Source organism: Pleurodeles waltl, chromosome 12 (assembly GCF_031143425.1).
Source record: "Pleurodeles waltl isolate 20211129_DDA chromosome 12, aPleWal1.hap1.20221129, whole genome shotgun sequence".
NCBI lineage: Eukaryota > Metazoa > Chordata > Amphibia > Caudata > Salamandridae > Pleurodeles > Pleurodeles waltl.
The window spans coordinates 675413323-675427508 of record NC_090451.1 but is presented as its reverse complement, the minus strand read 5'-3'; positions in this window follow the sequence as shown (position 1 = coordinate 675427508).

Sequence of the window (14186 nt, the reverse complement as noted above, 5' to 3'; positions counted from 1 at the left end):
CACAGCTCTGAGAGGCTTTTAGAGAGTCCAGCCAGACCAGCCTGGAATTCCTTTATGATGTAGCAACAGTAGGGGGCGTGGCCAAGATGGCGACCGGAGCGGCAGCATAAACTGCAGCTCCGATCCCTGGCCCGGTAAATTATCCTGTTGGAGGCGCCCGGGCCCCCCCGAGAGCGGGTCCGACTGCCGCTAAGAGGGCTGCCCGGGGGCGGCATCGTTAATCGCGGCCGGAGACGCGCTACTCGCATGGCTGGCGATCGGCTGGATTGAGGCCGTGATCGCGCTGCAGACAACGCGCTCGCGGCGAGCGCTACATGGAACCACCCGCGACCCGGTCCCAGAACACGGGTTCGCGTTATGCTGAGGCGACATAGCACCTTCGTTTTTACCCGGTGGGGAGAGGCGCCGGGGTGCGCGCTCTGGAGGGGCGGTGCCGTCCAGGCCACCTACGGTACAGCGCCATCTTAGCGAGATAAGCCCTGCCGGAGCAGGCTTACCTGTTTTACACCCGGTGAATGGGGCTTCCCGTACTGTGACTCTCCTGCTGTCCTGCGGTAACACACCGTTCCGCGGCCGTCCTGGAGGTCGTACTGCACGGAACACGCCTCCTGTTGGTGTGGCCTGGGGATTGCGCCGCATGCACGGAAGGCGCCATTGGGAACTCTACGCAGAACTGTGCTGGCTGGAATTTATTTTATTCACTGCGGCGAAGCCCCTCAGGGGCCGAATCCTGTCAAGGTAGGCCCTCCCCCGCACCATAATCATCGAGATGAGAAGCCGGTGTGGATGTTCTGGTTTCCTCTGCCCACCCATAGCTGCATAGCGCCCCGCGCTCTGGCTACTGATTAATCCATCGTATCAACAGGCCCAACAGGCGGCGGCCAATACGTAACACCTCTGCATCTTTTGCAAACAATAGTGCCTAACTCTGCCATAAAAGGCCCGCTGGCGCGTGGGTGGCGCTGTGCAATGGCGCGTCGCATTGGGGCGCGCACCCTGTAAACTCACTCTGTGTTATCGCTGTGGGGCAGCATCGACCTGTGGCATCCCTGCTCCCTGCACAGAGCAGTCCGGGAAAACAGACTCACTAAATAACTGGCTCCAGTGTCGCAGGCCACGTTGGATGATAAATTGTGGCCAATTAAACGCACTGAATCAATGCGGATTGCTACACCAGCACAGGGGACCACAGCCGCAGCCCCTACTGTACGTATCCTTGTCCTGCATTGGCCCGTGCTTCACTTCTGGGAGACTGAGGCATTAGGAAGTCAGCTATCTGGGAGAGGGGTAAACACATAATGGACCTGGCTGTTTATAAGGGAAGTGCCTATCGATGACAGTTACCGTGTGGTAGTGCGCACGCGCATGAATCATCCCTCTTGGGACACTAGTTCCCATGTGTTGCTGTAACTTCTGTCACAATGCACAGCGTATTGCTCCCTATTCCACCAGTCTTATAAATTCATACCAGCCCTGTCATTATTAAGTGACACAAGTGATAGCAAAAATACCATCCAAAGCCTTGCTTGTTCCTGGCCTTGCTCCTTTTCAACGTCTAGGCTCGAACTGGTGTGACACTTGACTAGATCGTGCATACTGCTTCGCGTTTTCTCAGCACGCTAACGTCTAAGAGCTCCTGTACTTGCCAAATGGTCAAACCAAAAACCCCACGTGCACCTCTGGGCAAGATGGAACACGCCACCTCATCCTCCTCAGAGCCCTACGCCAACACACAAGTGGCACTTCAGAAACTAGAATTGACCCTACAATCACACACATCACAATTCGAAAAGATACTACAAGCCATTCTAGACACTAAAATTACTCTGGAAGCTAAAATAGGTTCGGTAACAGAAGATCTTAACATACTTCGCACTGACCAACACGCACTAGCTGATAGGGTATCGGAACTTGAAAGAGATACTGTGGCTATCCCCCGCTCGGTGAAAGATCTCCAATCGCAACTAGTTCACTTATCGACAGAGGTGGACTCTTTAAAACGCAGAGCTGAGGATGCAGAAGGTAGATCTCGCCGCAACAATATCCGTATGGTGGGATTCCCCGAGCGTGCCGAGGGCCTCAGTGCTGAACTATTTATAGAGAAATGGCTTACTGATACTATTCTGAAGGATAATATCCCGAAGTTCTTTTCTGTCGAAAGAGCACACAGGATCCCTGCCAGGCCTCCCCCTCCTGGCTCCCAACCACGTCCGCTTATAGTAAGACTCCTTAATTACCGTGACAGAGATCTTATCCTACAGTTATTTCGAAAATCTGGCCCGGTAAGCTTCGAAGATGGTGTGATTACAGCCTACCCAGATTTTACAGCAGAAGTACAGAAGAAACGCAACTCTTTCTACCATGTTAAGGCGTGTCTCCGAAAACACAACATCAAGTATGCGCTGTTGTTCCCTGCCAGACTCCGGATACAAGATGACACTCGCACACTCTTTTTTACCTCTCCAGAGGACGCCTGGACCTGGCTACATGCCAAGGGGCTAGCCGATCCATTAGACACAATTGCTCTGGGAGCCGATAGACCCTCCTCCACGTCAGGTCGCAGACAGCGCAAGAAACAAGGCGCGAAGCCCTCGCCTGAACAAGCGCAAACTGAACGCTCCCGACTTTTGCGAGCCACATCCAGATTTGTTAACGCGTCACCTACTGCCTCCTCTACACAAGCGGACGTTGAGCAGGAACAGGATGCAAACTCTGACTCAGCTGAATCCACACGTGGCCCTACCCTCACACCACGCACAGCAGATGATATCTGCTAAACAGCTGGGCCCTACTGGTTCTTACAGATCGTGGACAGTATCACAATACTATTACACCTCCTTCTGAGCGCCATCGGCATCCACCTGCTACGCCGCGTGATTCGATTGTGCCCCTGGGCGGCACACTCTTCACCACAAGTGAACAGGGCAAGGTAAACCCTAGACTCTGTATCAATGCTGCCCGACACCCCCCTGCTCCATATGGACCATTCTCTCATGCCAGCAAATGCTGGAATAGATTTCTATTTTTCAATTCAGTTGTTATTGTGTGTTGTTTTAGTGTGCTCCCTTTTATTTAATCGTTGGTTTTATCACATGTTAGTTAATTGCAAATGCAGCAGCAAATGTACATGTCATGATTATCATAGCAATAGGACTGCAGCTCGCAATGTCGCTGGTGTGGGTCGCCCAACCTTAGTGTGCGCATGTCACAATGTTTTTGTGTCATGGTCAGCAGGCAATCATTCCCTTGGGCATACGAAAACCACAACAATATCATGGCCACTCAAACTCATCAGAGTATAGCAAAATACAAAGTGCTCACATGGAATATTAGAGGCATGGCAACCTCACGGAAGCGTCAGAGAGTTTACGCCTTTCTTAAGAGACATCAGATACATATAGCACTATTGCAAGAAACACATCTCTCTAAAGCTACGCTAGAAAACACACGCTCAAAATGGAAGGGGCAATTGCATGGCACAACTTCTTCATCATTTGCCCGCGGGGTAGCGATTTGGATCGCCCCCGGGGTTCCATTCACCGTGTCTCGCACACAATGTGACTCAAATGGTCGCCACGTGATAGTTGAGGGCATACTAGATGGATCCCCTTTAGCCCTAGTTGCACTGTACTCCCCAAATGTAGACCAGCGAGATTTCCTATCTACACTTTCAACCGGCAACCTTAATGACCCTACGTTGGAATGCGTTTGGGGAGGAGACTTTAACAGTGTCTTAGACACTCAAAAGGACCGCTCGTTCCCCCCGCTTACCTCAGCTCCTTCCAATCGTGCCTCTCAAGCACTAGCAAGCTGGGCTTTAAACAATGGCCTGAGCGAAGTATGGAGGACGGCCCATCCTGCCCAACGGGAATACTCTTATTATTCCCCTGTACATAAGCTGTATACCAGAATAGATATGGTTTTTGTATCTGCAACAGTGATTCAGAAGGTGTGCGGATCTGAATACTTAGCCCGCACTATATCAGATCATAATCCTTTATGTGTAACAATAGCTTGGGGTCACATGCACACCCGCATACCGACGTGGCGTTTACAGCCGGAAGCCCTTTTAGATCCCCCCTTTCAAACAGAGATAGCTAAAATATTAGCTGATTATTTCCTGCTAAATAAAAACTCGTCATCATCCCGCTCTATAGAGTGGGATGCCCACAAAGTGGTGATAAGGGGACACTGCCTTGCAGCCACGGTAGGGGTGAGAAAAGTACTCACTAAAGAGCTACAAACATTAGAGGTAAAAATCCGTAATGCGGAGGCTGCGGTTGTTGGGGACGAGTCCATACTAACAACACTGAATTCGCTCAGGGCCGCTCATAGCGAAGCAGATACTAGGCTAGGCAAACATGACTACAGACATTATATAACAAGACAGCACGCTGAAGGAGACAGGTCCGGTAGATTGTTGGCTTGGCTGACTCGACAGCCCTCACAGCCAACACCTATCGGCGCGATACGTTTAAACCCCAACGTTATCGTTAACACTCAGTCTGGCATTAATGAAGCCTTTTTCACATATTATCGTACACTTTATACGTCTCCTCCCCCTCCGCCGGAATCACACCTAACTGATACACTACAACTTGTCTCTCAAAACCAACTTATCCTCGATAACACCCATATTCTAGATGGCCCCATTACCATTGAAGAACTGCGCTCAGCTTTGGCACAAATGGCGCGCAGTAAAACCCCCGGATCGGATGGACTCCCGGTGGAATATTTTAACTCTCATGCGAGTCATCTCCTGCCCCCGCTCGTTGAAGTGTTCAATGAGGCGTACCATAATTTGCAAATGCCAGACTCTTTGCGCGAAGCTTTAATAGTGGTCCTTCCAAAAGCTGGTCGAGACCCACTTGATGTTAAATCATACAGACCGCTCTCCCTCCTAAACACAGACTGCAAATTACTAGGGAAAATATTAGCGAATAGGCTCCTCCCCTACCTACCGAGTCTGATACATCAAGACCAGTCCGGCTTTATCCCCGGCAGGAGCACCTTCCTAAATATTAGGAGACTGCTTCATATAATGCATAACAACACGAACACCGAAGCGGTCGCCCTCTCCCTAGATATTGAAAAAGCGTTTGATACACTAAGCTGGAATTATCTTATTTGCACACTCAGGGCGTTCGGCTTCGGACCTGGCTTCATAAACTGGATCAGGACGCTGTACTCTAAGCCCACAGCACGTGTAAAAAATGGTCGCATTATCTCCGAAGCATTTGCCATAAGTAGAGGCACCAGACAGGGTTGCCCATTATCCCCCTTGCTGTTTGCCATTGCCATGGAGCCACTGGCAATCAAACTGCGTAGCTTCGCGCATATGTGGGGTATCCCGGAATTTAACACCTATCATATCATATCTCTATATGCAGATGATGCCCTGATTTATCTGCGTAATCATTCTACCTCCATGTCAGAGGTGCTGAAATTGCTGGACTCCTTCGCCCTAGCCTCTGGACTTCACGTCAACTGGTCCAAATCCAGTATTTTCCCTCTTATCTCCATTCCGACTGATGCGCATATAACACTTCCGCAATATAAACTACCGTGGTCATATACAACCATTAAGTACCTCGGGGTGCAGATTTACCACTCTGTTACAGATTTAAAAGAGGGCAATATTGACAGAGTGGTGAGATCCACTCGCGGCTCGATACCATTCTGGAGCTCACTCCCTTTATCCCCGTTGGGCCGGGTAGCAATAACCAAGATGATTATCCTCCCGAGGTTCCTATATTATTTTACTGCCCTGCCAGTGTGCCTGCCACGCTCCTTCTTTAATAAATTACATTCAATATTAACCGACCTACTCTGGGGCAAAGATAGACGTAGAGTAGCGTTGACCATAACACAACATCCGCAGGAAATGGGCGGGTTGGGCATGCCTAACCTCGAAAGATACTACGCGGCCGCTCAACTGTCGTGGCTGGCTGGATGGCTGCATGATGCCCCTTCCGCTGAGGGCGCACTGCTGCAGTCCTGTATGGCCCCCAAGGGGCTGCTGCTCACATTGTTGTCTACCCCTCACTCCTTACCCTCGAAACACATACTGATGGAAGCAGCTCGCTTTTGCTGGTACAGATATGTCCATGGCAAGTCCCCCTCCCCCCCTTACTCACCCTTGATACCGTTGTTTCAATTGCCGGGCACCCAAATTATTTCAATACATCATAACACTCGGGATATAAATACACTGAAGGTGGGCGATCTATACTCCCATTCCGCGCTGTACTCCTTTACGGAACTGGTGTCTGCCGGGGTGATGCACAATGGGGCCTTTTTGACATACAGCGCCATTAAACGACTGCTAAACAAGACCTGGGGCCTCGGCAATAATGCACCCCCTGAGTCCCCATTATTCACTACTATCCTTACAATAGGTAGCGCAAAAGGTACCATAACTAAAATATACAAAATATTATTAGCAGCAGTTTGCACTACCCTGCTGCACGCTAAAGCACGCTGGGACATGGTCCTTCCTACGCCATTACCACTAAAAACCTGGACCGCAGCTCTTGCAACAATCAAATCAATATCCCGTAATCCTCGCTTACGCTATACCCAATTTAATTATATTCACCATGCTTATTTATCCCCAGCCCGCATTCTAAGAATATACCCGAACACAACTCCGTCGTGCCCAAGATGTGCTACCCCGGCAGCTGACTTTTACCACATGGTTTGGAGTTGTCACTCAATAAACTCAGCCTGGCACCGAGTTACAAACGTTACAGCAGACATTTCATCCCTCGCATTATCCCCCATACCAGAGTCCTGCTTACTGGGCATACGTCACCGCACTAAGGGAGATAAACAGACACACAGATTCATAGACTTAGCGTTTGTTGTTTTCAAACGTCTGATTGCAACACATTGGAAGGCTCCACATGTTCCGTCCCATTCGGTTTGGCTGCGCGACTTACATAGTCGCTCGCAGGCCGAGGCGCAGACACTTAATCTATTGCAACGTAAAGGTCTCATCGAAGTGGGCCCTGAAGTCTGGAATACCTTTGTGGTGGCAAAATAAGCGCGTGACGACCTGCACCCCCCGTGAATAGTGCAACATACACAAATCTTACAGCAAGGTGGATACGCTCAGCAGGATACTTGAACTGCCTCAATCTTAATTATAGACATTGCTGACACTCTCATTCTAATCCTCAAAGTATTAACCTAACAAACCAGGCTGTTTCCACTGCGTACAAGACTCTACGCAGGTCAAACCCAGTCCGATCAATGCCAAGTAGGCTCAGCATCCAGCTGAACCCCACAAAACACAATCCTTGCCCCACCTCTGTCCTTCGATCTAAACACACTTACATATATTAGCTGCATTCCTTCCTCTAGCCTCTCCCTACCTCGGCTTGAGGTTGCAAATATTATCAATGACATTGGTCGTGCTTAGCTGCATTGATATTCGGCAAGTAGTTGCCGCACAGTATTTAAGCTGTATGTTTCCTTTTTTCTTGCTCTGTTGGCATTATCTTATGTTTGTTTATAATTTGATTTTTCTCTTTCTCTTTCATACCAGTTAATATGCAAAGAGGCTGTGCAAGATTATTTATGCGAGCAAATAATTCGATAAATTGTAAACAGCCAATGTACTGGTATGTGAATGTTATGTTTAATAAACAGATTAAAAAAAAAAAAAAAAAATGATGTAGCAACAGTAGGTAACATCTTTTATTAACAACTATCGTAATGCTATAGCAGTAAGGTAGTCGATCTGAGTCCAGATGATTCTGCTAGTGGCTCTCAACCAGAGCCATACATATCACTGACAATTATAGTTGAATTACAGTGAATTTTTACCAAAGGGTTCTTAGTGGTCTCCAAAAGTCAATAGTGAAGCTTGAATTGTCTATGATGACACACAGAAGCCAATAGGTGAAAAACATGACTGTAATTCACTTTGAACCCATTTTTTATTTTATGTCATCTATGGCTACCAAAGTCACCTGCCCCAGCTTTTAAATTCTATGCAGGGGTAGAAGAATATTGGGGCGGGGGTATACATATTAGGGCTGCCCCTTAACTCACAGATTTGAAAAAAATACCTTATTATCCATTCTTAATCAACACCCACCACCTTTCCTATCTGCCTTTCCCCTCCCGCAGATGTCCTTTCTGATTTCAGACAACACAGACAAGCAGTGCTGAGCTGCAAGGCTTCAGAGAGACCTGTCAGCCTGGCCTGTAAGGCCTTTATGGCCTAGCTACAGTGGGTAACGTGTGTTGCTACATCCTAGCAGTGGGTTAACTGATTTAGAATCTATTGTAAACAACAGAGGTTTTCTATGGAAGCCATTCATAACAGCAGTTTGTGTTCTGTCCCTGAATAAGAAAGTGGGTCAGCAACCTTTGAATAGTCTATGTATGCTACAGGCGTTGAGAGAAACAAGTTACCAGTTACACATAGAAGCTCCTCTTTGGAGTCACGAAACATTTAGAAGTAAAAAATAAAAATTGTCATTCGCATGGCTGGATTAAAACAGAGGTGACAGAAGTTGGAGAGGTATGGGAGTGTAAATCCATGGCTTTGAAATGCTTTAAAATGTAAATATAAGTTGTCAAAAGAAATTCAAACATAACAGATATTTAATTACATGCAATACCATCCTCCATGCTAAGACATCATAATCTTCTACTTTCCATGATCTTTTGAGTTCCTCATATTTCTCCGCATCTGCACTTTGCCATACTTTTTTGTCACCAAGACTGGAGAGGAACTCATTACTTCGGGATTCCCGGAATCACGACTACGGTGTGGACATTTGTGACAACATGTGGAAGGATATATGTGAAGGCTGTTCTTATAATCAAACTAAATTTACAATAAATGATGAAGTTGATTGTCTCTTGTTGGCATTAGTGGCAAGAAGAAAATGTATTGGCTTTACTCATTAATAAATCAGGTTCGGCATGCTAGCCTGACGGCGGACCTTTGGGCCTTATGGTTTGTTTTTTTGGTAAAGAGTGCATTTTTTTGTCCCAGATATTTCAATGAATAAATATGCTTTAGGTAAGTACATTCCAATCTTTTGTATTTTGCCTTCTTGAAAATGGCTCTCATGCTGATCCTTACATACAATTGCAATGGCATACAGTGGTGACTCTCTCAATACATGAAGTTATATTATCTTGCTCTAAAAGTCTGAGGTTGCATAAAATGTTTCTATATATTATGATACAACCACCAAGCTCTTTTTTTAGAAGCCTTATGCTGTTTTGCATTCCTTCATATTTTTCACATCCTTTTCTGTTTATATAATTGTTGATTTTTTTTTAAATGTGCTCATTTATGTTTTCTTGGTATCAGGGGAAGCTTAGGTTTATGAAAGTTTTAGAAATGACTTTGCATTATTTTGTTTCAGTTACTACTAGCTTATGTATCTGCTGACTGTATTATTTTTCTTTAAGGTTCCTGCAAAGCTTATTCATTAAAATACAAATAGCAAAGTAAGATAAACTGATTTGCATGAACTGTTCTTTTCTGCTTTGGAATCCAGACTAAGTAACATTCTGGGGATCATTAAGAGTTTGGCAGACGGAAAACCCCGTCCGCCAAACTCCTACGGACAGATTGCTCCCTATCTGACTGCCTCCCCGCGGACCCCATTACAAGTTTCACGCTAGGTCGGCGGGTGGAAACTCTCCGCCCACTAGCCCAGCGGGAAACAACCCACAGAGTACCCGTCGCGCTCTTCACTGTCCGCTATGTAAACAGTGAAAATAGCGACGGGGCTGCCCATGTGGCCCCCTGCAATGCCCATGCCTGGTGGATTATGACCGCTGGCACCGCCACGCCGCCGGCGACATTGCGGTGTCAGTGGCTGGACCGTGGTGCGTTTGCCACAGCCACAATGTGGCAGTCTGACTGCTGCCAAAACAGTTGGACCACCGCTTTGGCAGCGGTCAGACCGCCATCGTGGCCCTGGCAGTCTATAAACTGCCATGGACACAATGACCCCTCTATGTGTAGATAAATGCCTATACCATAAATGAGAATTCTCAGCTCAACCCTTGTTAGTCAGGGCACAAGCATCAGGCCATCCCTGTGAAGTGCTTGCTAGGTTCAAGGAATATCAACAATCATAAAGTCAACAAAACAATATATTGTGTTTTCTTGTCACATTCTTACTTGATTGTTTTGTAACTATTATGATTTGGTAATGTATTCACACCAAATGCCAACAAACAGACCTTTTACAAAAATGGAAAAGAAAACAGCACAAGGAACCAATTTAGAGAATAGAGTAAAAGGTAACAAGCACAAAGACAATAAGGAAAGCGGAAGATATGAATTTCTAAAGTTTTTGGCAAATAAGCACCAAGAATAATGAAATGACCAATCAAAGGTCACCGTTCATGATTAGCCTGAACCTAGGGCTATTTCAGACTGAGAGTCGTGGAGCAGAAGTCGCCTGCATCAAAAAGATTGTCCTAGTTGAAGTTTTTACCTTTCAACTTAGTTAAGAAAGAAAATAATATCTTCCAGTAGGGCAAGGCACAAGGCTGTGGCTGGCTGGGAGCTCTCAGTGGTGGACATGTCATTGTCACCCTCCTGGTAAAGCAGTTAGTTCCAGTGTGAAAAACCTGGAATTCAAAGCCTACAAGGCCACTTGGCATTTCAAATAGAATTTCTGCCTTTCAGTGATCCTAGATTTTACCTTTAGAACTAGGGCTTGATTTAAAGTTTGGCGAGGGATAGTCTGACAGTCAAGAGTGGCGAGATACATTACGTATGTCACCCTGATGGACTACCACCCGCTGCATCGAGAGATCACCTGCAGTGGTGATGCATGTCACCTTCGGAGGGACCTATGTTAACCAGACCAATCAGGGGCACCGCTGACAGAGAGCTGACAGACTCTGTGACACTAAATAGGTTTGGCAGACTAACAGTGTGGCAGACCGGGTAGTCCATCATATCTGTAATGGAGTGCCCTCTCTGCCAAACTCTAAATCAGGACCATAGTCTCTGTTTGGAAATCAAAATCCTCCAGCAGGGCAAGACTGGAAGTTGTAGCCAGCCATGGCTCAATGAGGCTACCATTCCTAGGAGGCCCAATTAACCTCTTTTTAGCATGGCAAAAAGCTGAGAGCTGGACATTTGGTTTTCTTGCTGGCCTAGGATGCAACCCTCCTGGGCAAGTTTCAGCACCTTGTACCCGTTACCAGGAGTAGGACAAAAAGTACCAAGTCAGATTTTTCTTCAACTGCTGTAAAAATTCCTTATGGTCAAACCTTAAGCCTATAGCTTTTCAGGGCAGGCTTCTAAGCACCAGGTCCACCTCCTCGACATGAGCCTCTCACTCTTGGAGGCACATTCAAATAGATCACCTTACACCCAAGAAGAAATAAACATACCATACCCTTTTAAGAGAAAGGAAGAACTGGAATGTGCCTCCCACTCCTCTCTCTAAAGAGTTATATTACTTTGGAAAGGGGGTGCTATGAGTCAGACAACCCTGTCAGAGTCTCTCTTCCCCGCAGGGGTTATTTGTAGACAGAGCTCCATTTTAGTTCCCTTAAACAGTAGATACAAACAATAATTGGTATTTTACAACAATTGGCTATTTATTATACACAGAGCAAGTATAAAACATATGCATCTGAGTTATAGTACTTATTACTAAAGTCTAAACATTCATAACTGAGATCCGAGCTATCCCGAGGAAAGCCCCAAATATGTTCCAAACACGTCTTGATTCCTGTTAGTCTAATATTCCTATGAATTATCAATCAAATACAACTTTATTCGGTTTTATAAGTTTAAAAGTACATCTTGATAAGCAATATTAACCTTCAATAACATCATGAGAAATATGTGAACATGTTTCCACTAGTTGATTAAACTAGAGCTAAATTACAATAAAATCAATAAAACATACATGATATGAAGGGGGGCGTGGCTAAGCCACCTAACATGGCGGGCGCAAGCTGGTAGAGCTCTGCGCCGTAACTGGCTTAAACAGTGCCTGGGTGGGGGCACAGGGGGGGCATGAAGTCCCGTGATGGCCCCCTGGACCCAGAGGACGCGCTGGGGCTTCCTGGGCTGGAGCCACCCCCTTGGAGGCTTCGGCTCCCGAGCGGCTCCGCGATTGTGCGGGCCGCGCCACGAGGCGGAGCTGAGAGGCAGGAGACGCGAGTGGGGAGAGGCGGCGAGCGCGTCCGGAGCCGCGCGCAAGGATTGAACTTCTGCTGGCCCCCTCGCCGGAGACCCCCCGAGCAACCGGCGAGAGAGGGTGCCCCCTTCCCCCCCGCCTTCCACAAAACAGTAAAATAACGAGACGCCTCGCCGGGGCGGCATCGAGGCCTTTCCCATCCCTTCATTGCAGCCATCCTTGAAATGCCCACGGGGCCCTGAAAGACTGGACGGACCAGCGGGAAGGGCAGAGGGGGCCCTATTGCAGTGACACGCGGCAACTGGAAGCCCTCCCCGGGTCGCCAACCTTTTTTCTTCCCCTCTTTTCTTTAAGGAGGGAGGAAATAGAAGAAGGAGGAAGGAGGGAAGGAAAATCAAAAAGGAACTGTGCATAGGCCCTTCATGGGAACTGCTGCGTGAAACACCAAGGGGATACCCCCTGATTCCCTCTTCTTCCCCACTCACTTCGCACCCAGCAGGGAGAAGGCAACCAGGCCCAGAAAACTTAACTCACTGGCCATTCACGACTGCTAAAACCACTAAGGCAGACTAAGGTACTAAGGCAGACCCACAGTGACGCTTGGGCCCCTGGGCCGGCCGGAGCCCCTGGGGACGCATGGAGCACCACGAGAGTGGAGAGTGGTGACCCGGAGGGAGGCATTAACCGACGGGCTGCACGTGCTGTCGCAGTGTCACGGTCCCTTCACCCCCCGACAAGCGGGCCCAATCCTCCCCTAATTAAAAACAGGAGCTCAACAGGAGGGACACAACATTGAAGCCCCGCGACCCGCCGGAGGCCAAAGACGAATGAAACACTACAGAGACACCTCCGCCAAAAGTGATTCCGTGGAAGTCTACACACGAACCGGAGCCCACACTGAAGATCCAAGATAGACTGATAATAGAGAAGCCCCTCACTTAATAGTTGAGAGCTGGCGGCACGCGGCGCACCCCCTCAACAACTCGCCAATGGACATTAACTCATAGTGCGTAGTGTGTGCGCAAACAAACTGAACGCAAAGTGACGACCAGAAACTAAACTAACCTCTCAACAAACTAAACCATGGCAGGAGCCGGACGACTCCGCTCGGGAGCTGGATCTGGCAAAGCACCAGACCTCCCAACTCAAGATAACCAGAAGTTAGATGCGGTACTCGCTGCGGTGGAACGCATTGGGGACACACTGGAGCACGCCCGCACATCATTAGAAGCCAAGATAGATAGAGTAGCGAGCGACCTCACCCTCCTACACGCGGACCACCACAAACTATCAGACAGAACCAAAGAGATTGAAACCACAATACAGGAGCTAACACCTGCGACCACCCAATTGAAAACCGGACTGGAAGACATACAAGCCAGAGTAACAGAACTGGAGCAACGGGCAGAAGACGCAGAAGGCCGATCCAGAAGGAGTAATATATGAGTGGTGAATCTGCCGGAGGGCGTGGAGGGTCGAGAGCCGGCGGCTTACGCGGAGACTTGGCTGCAAGGATTGATGCCAGATGGAGCGCTCACTCCTTTTTTCTCTGTGGAACGTGCTCACAGGATCCCGTCCCGGATGAGGCCCCCAGGGAGCGCTCCGCGCCCATTCATAATACTCCTCCTCCACTATGCGGACAGAGACATCATATTACGAACAATAAGAGCTGCGCCACCACCTAGAATAGACGACATGCAAATACTGCTGTTTCCAGACTACACCTTAGCAGTACAGAGGGACAGGGCCTCTTATCTACCTGTGAAATGTAAGCTACGATCACTGGGCCTAATCTATTTGCTACTGTTCCCAGCTAAACTTCGAGTAGTGGCTAAAGACAAAACACACTTTTTCCCCACTCCTGAGGCAGCATGGGATTGGCTTGAATCGACAGGACTCTCAACTGGCGATACGCCGGAACGAACTGAACGAACACCCCAGGCCAAGCGTAACCGAAACAAACAAGACCGGAAAAGAAACGTAACTCGTACAGGGCCAACTAAAAGTGCTCCAGACCTGGAACAAATAATTCGAGAGAGA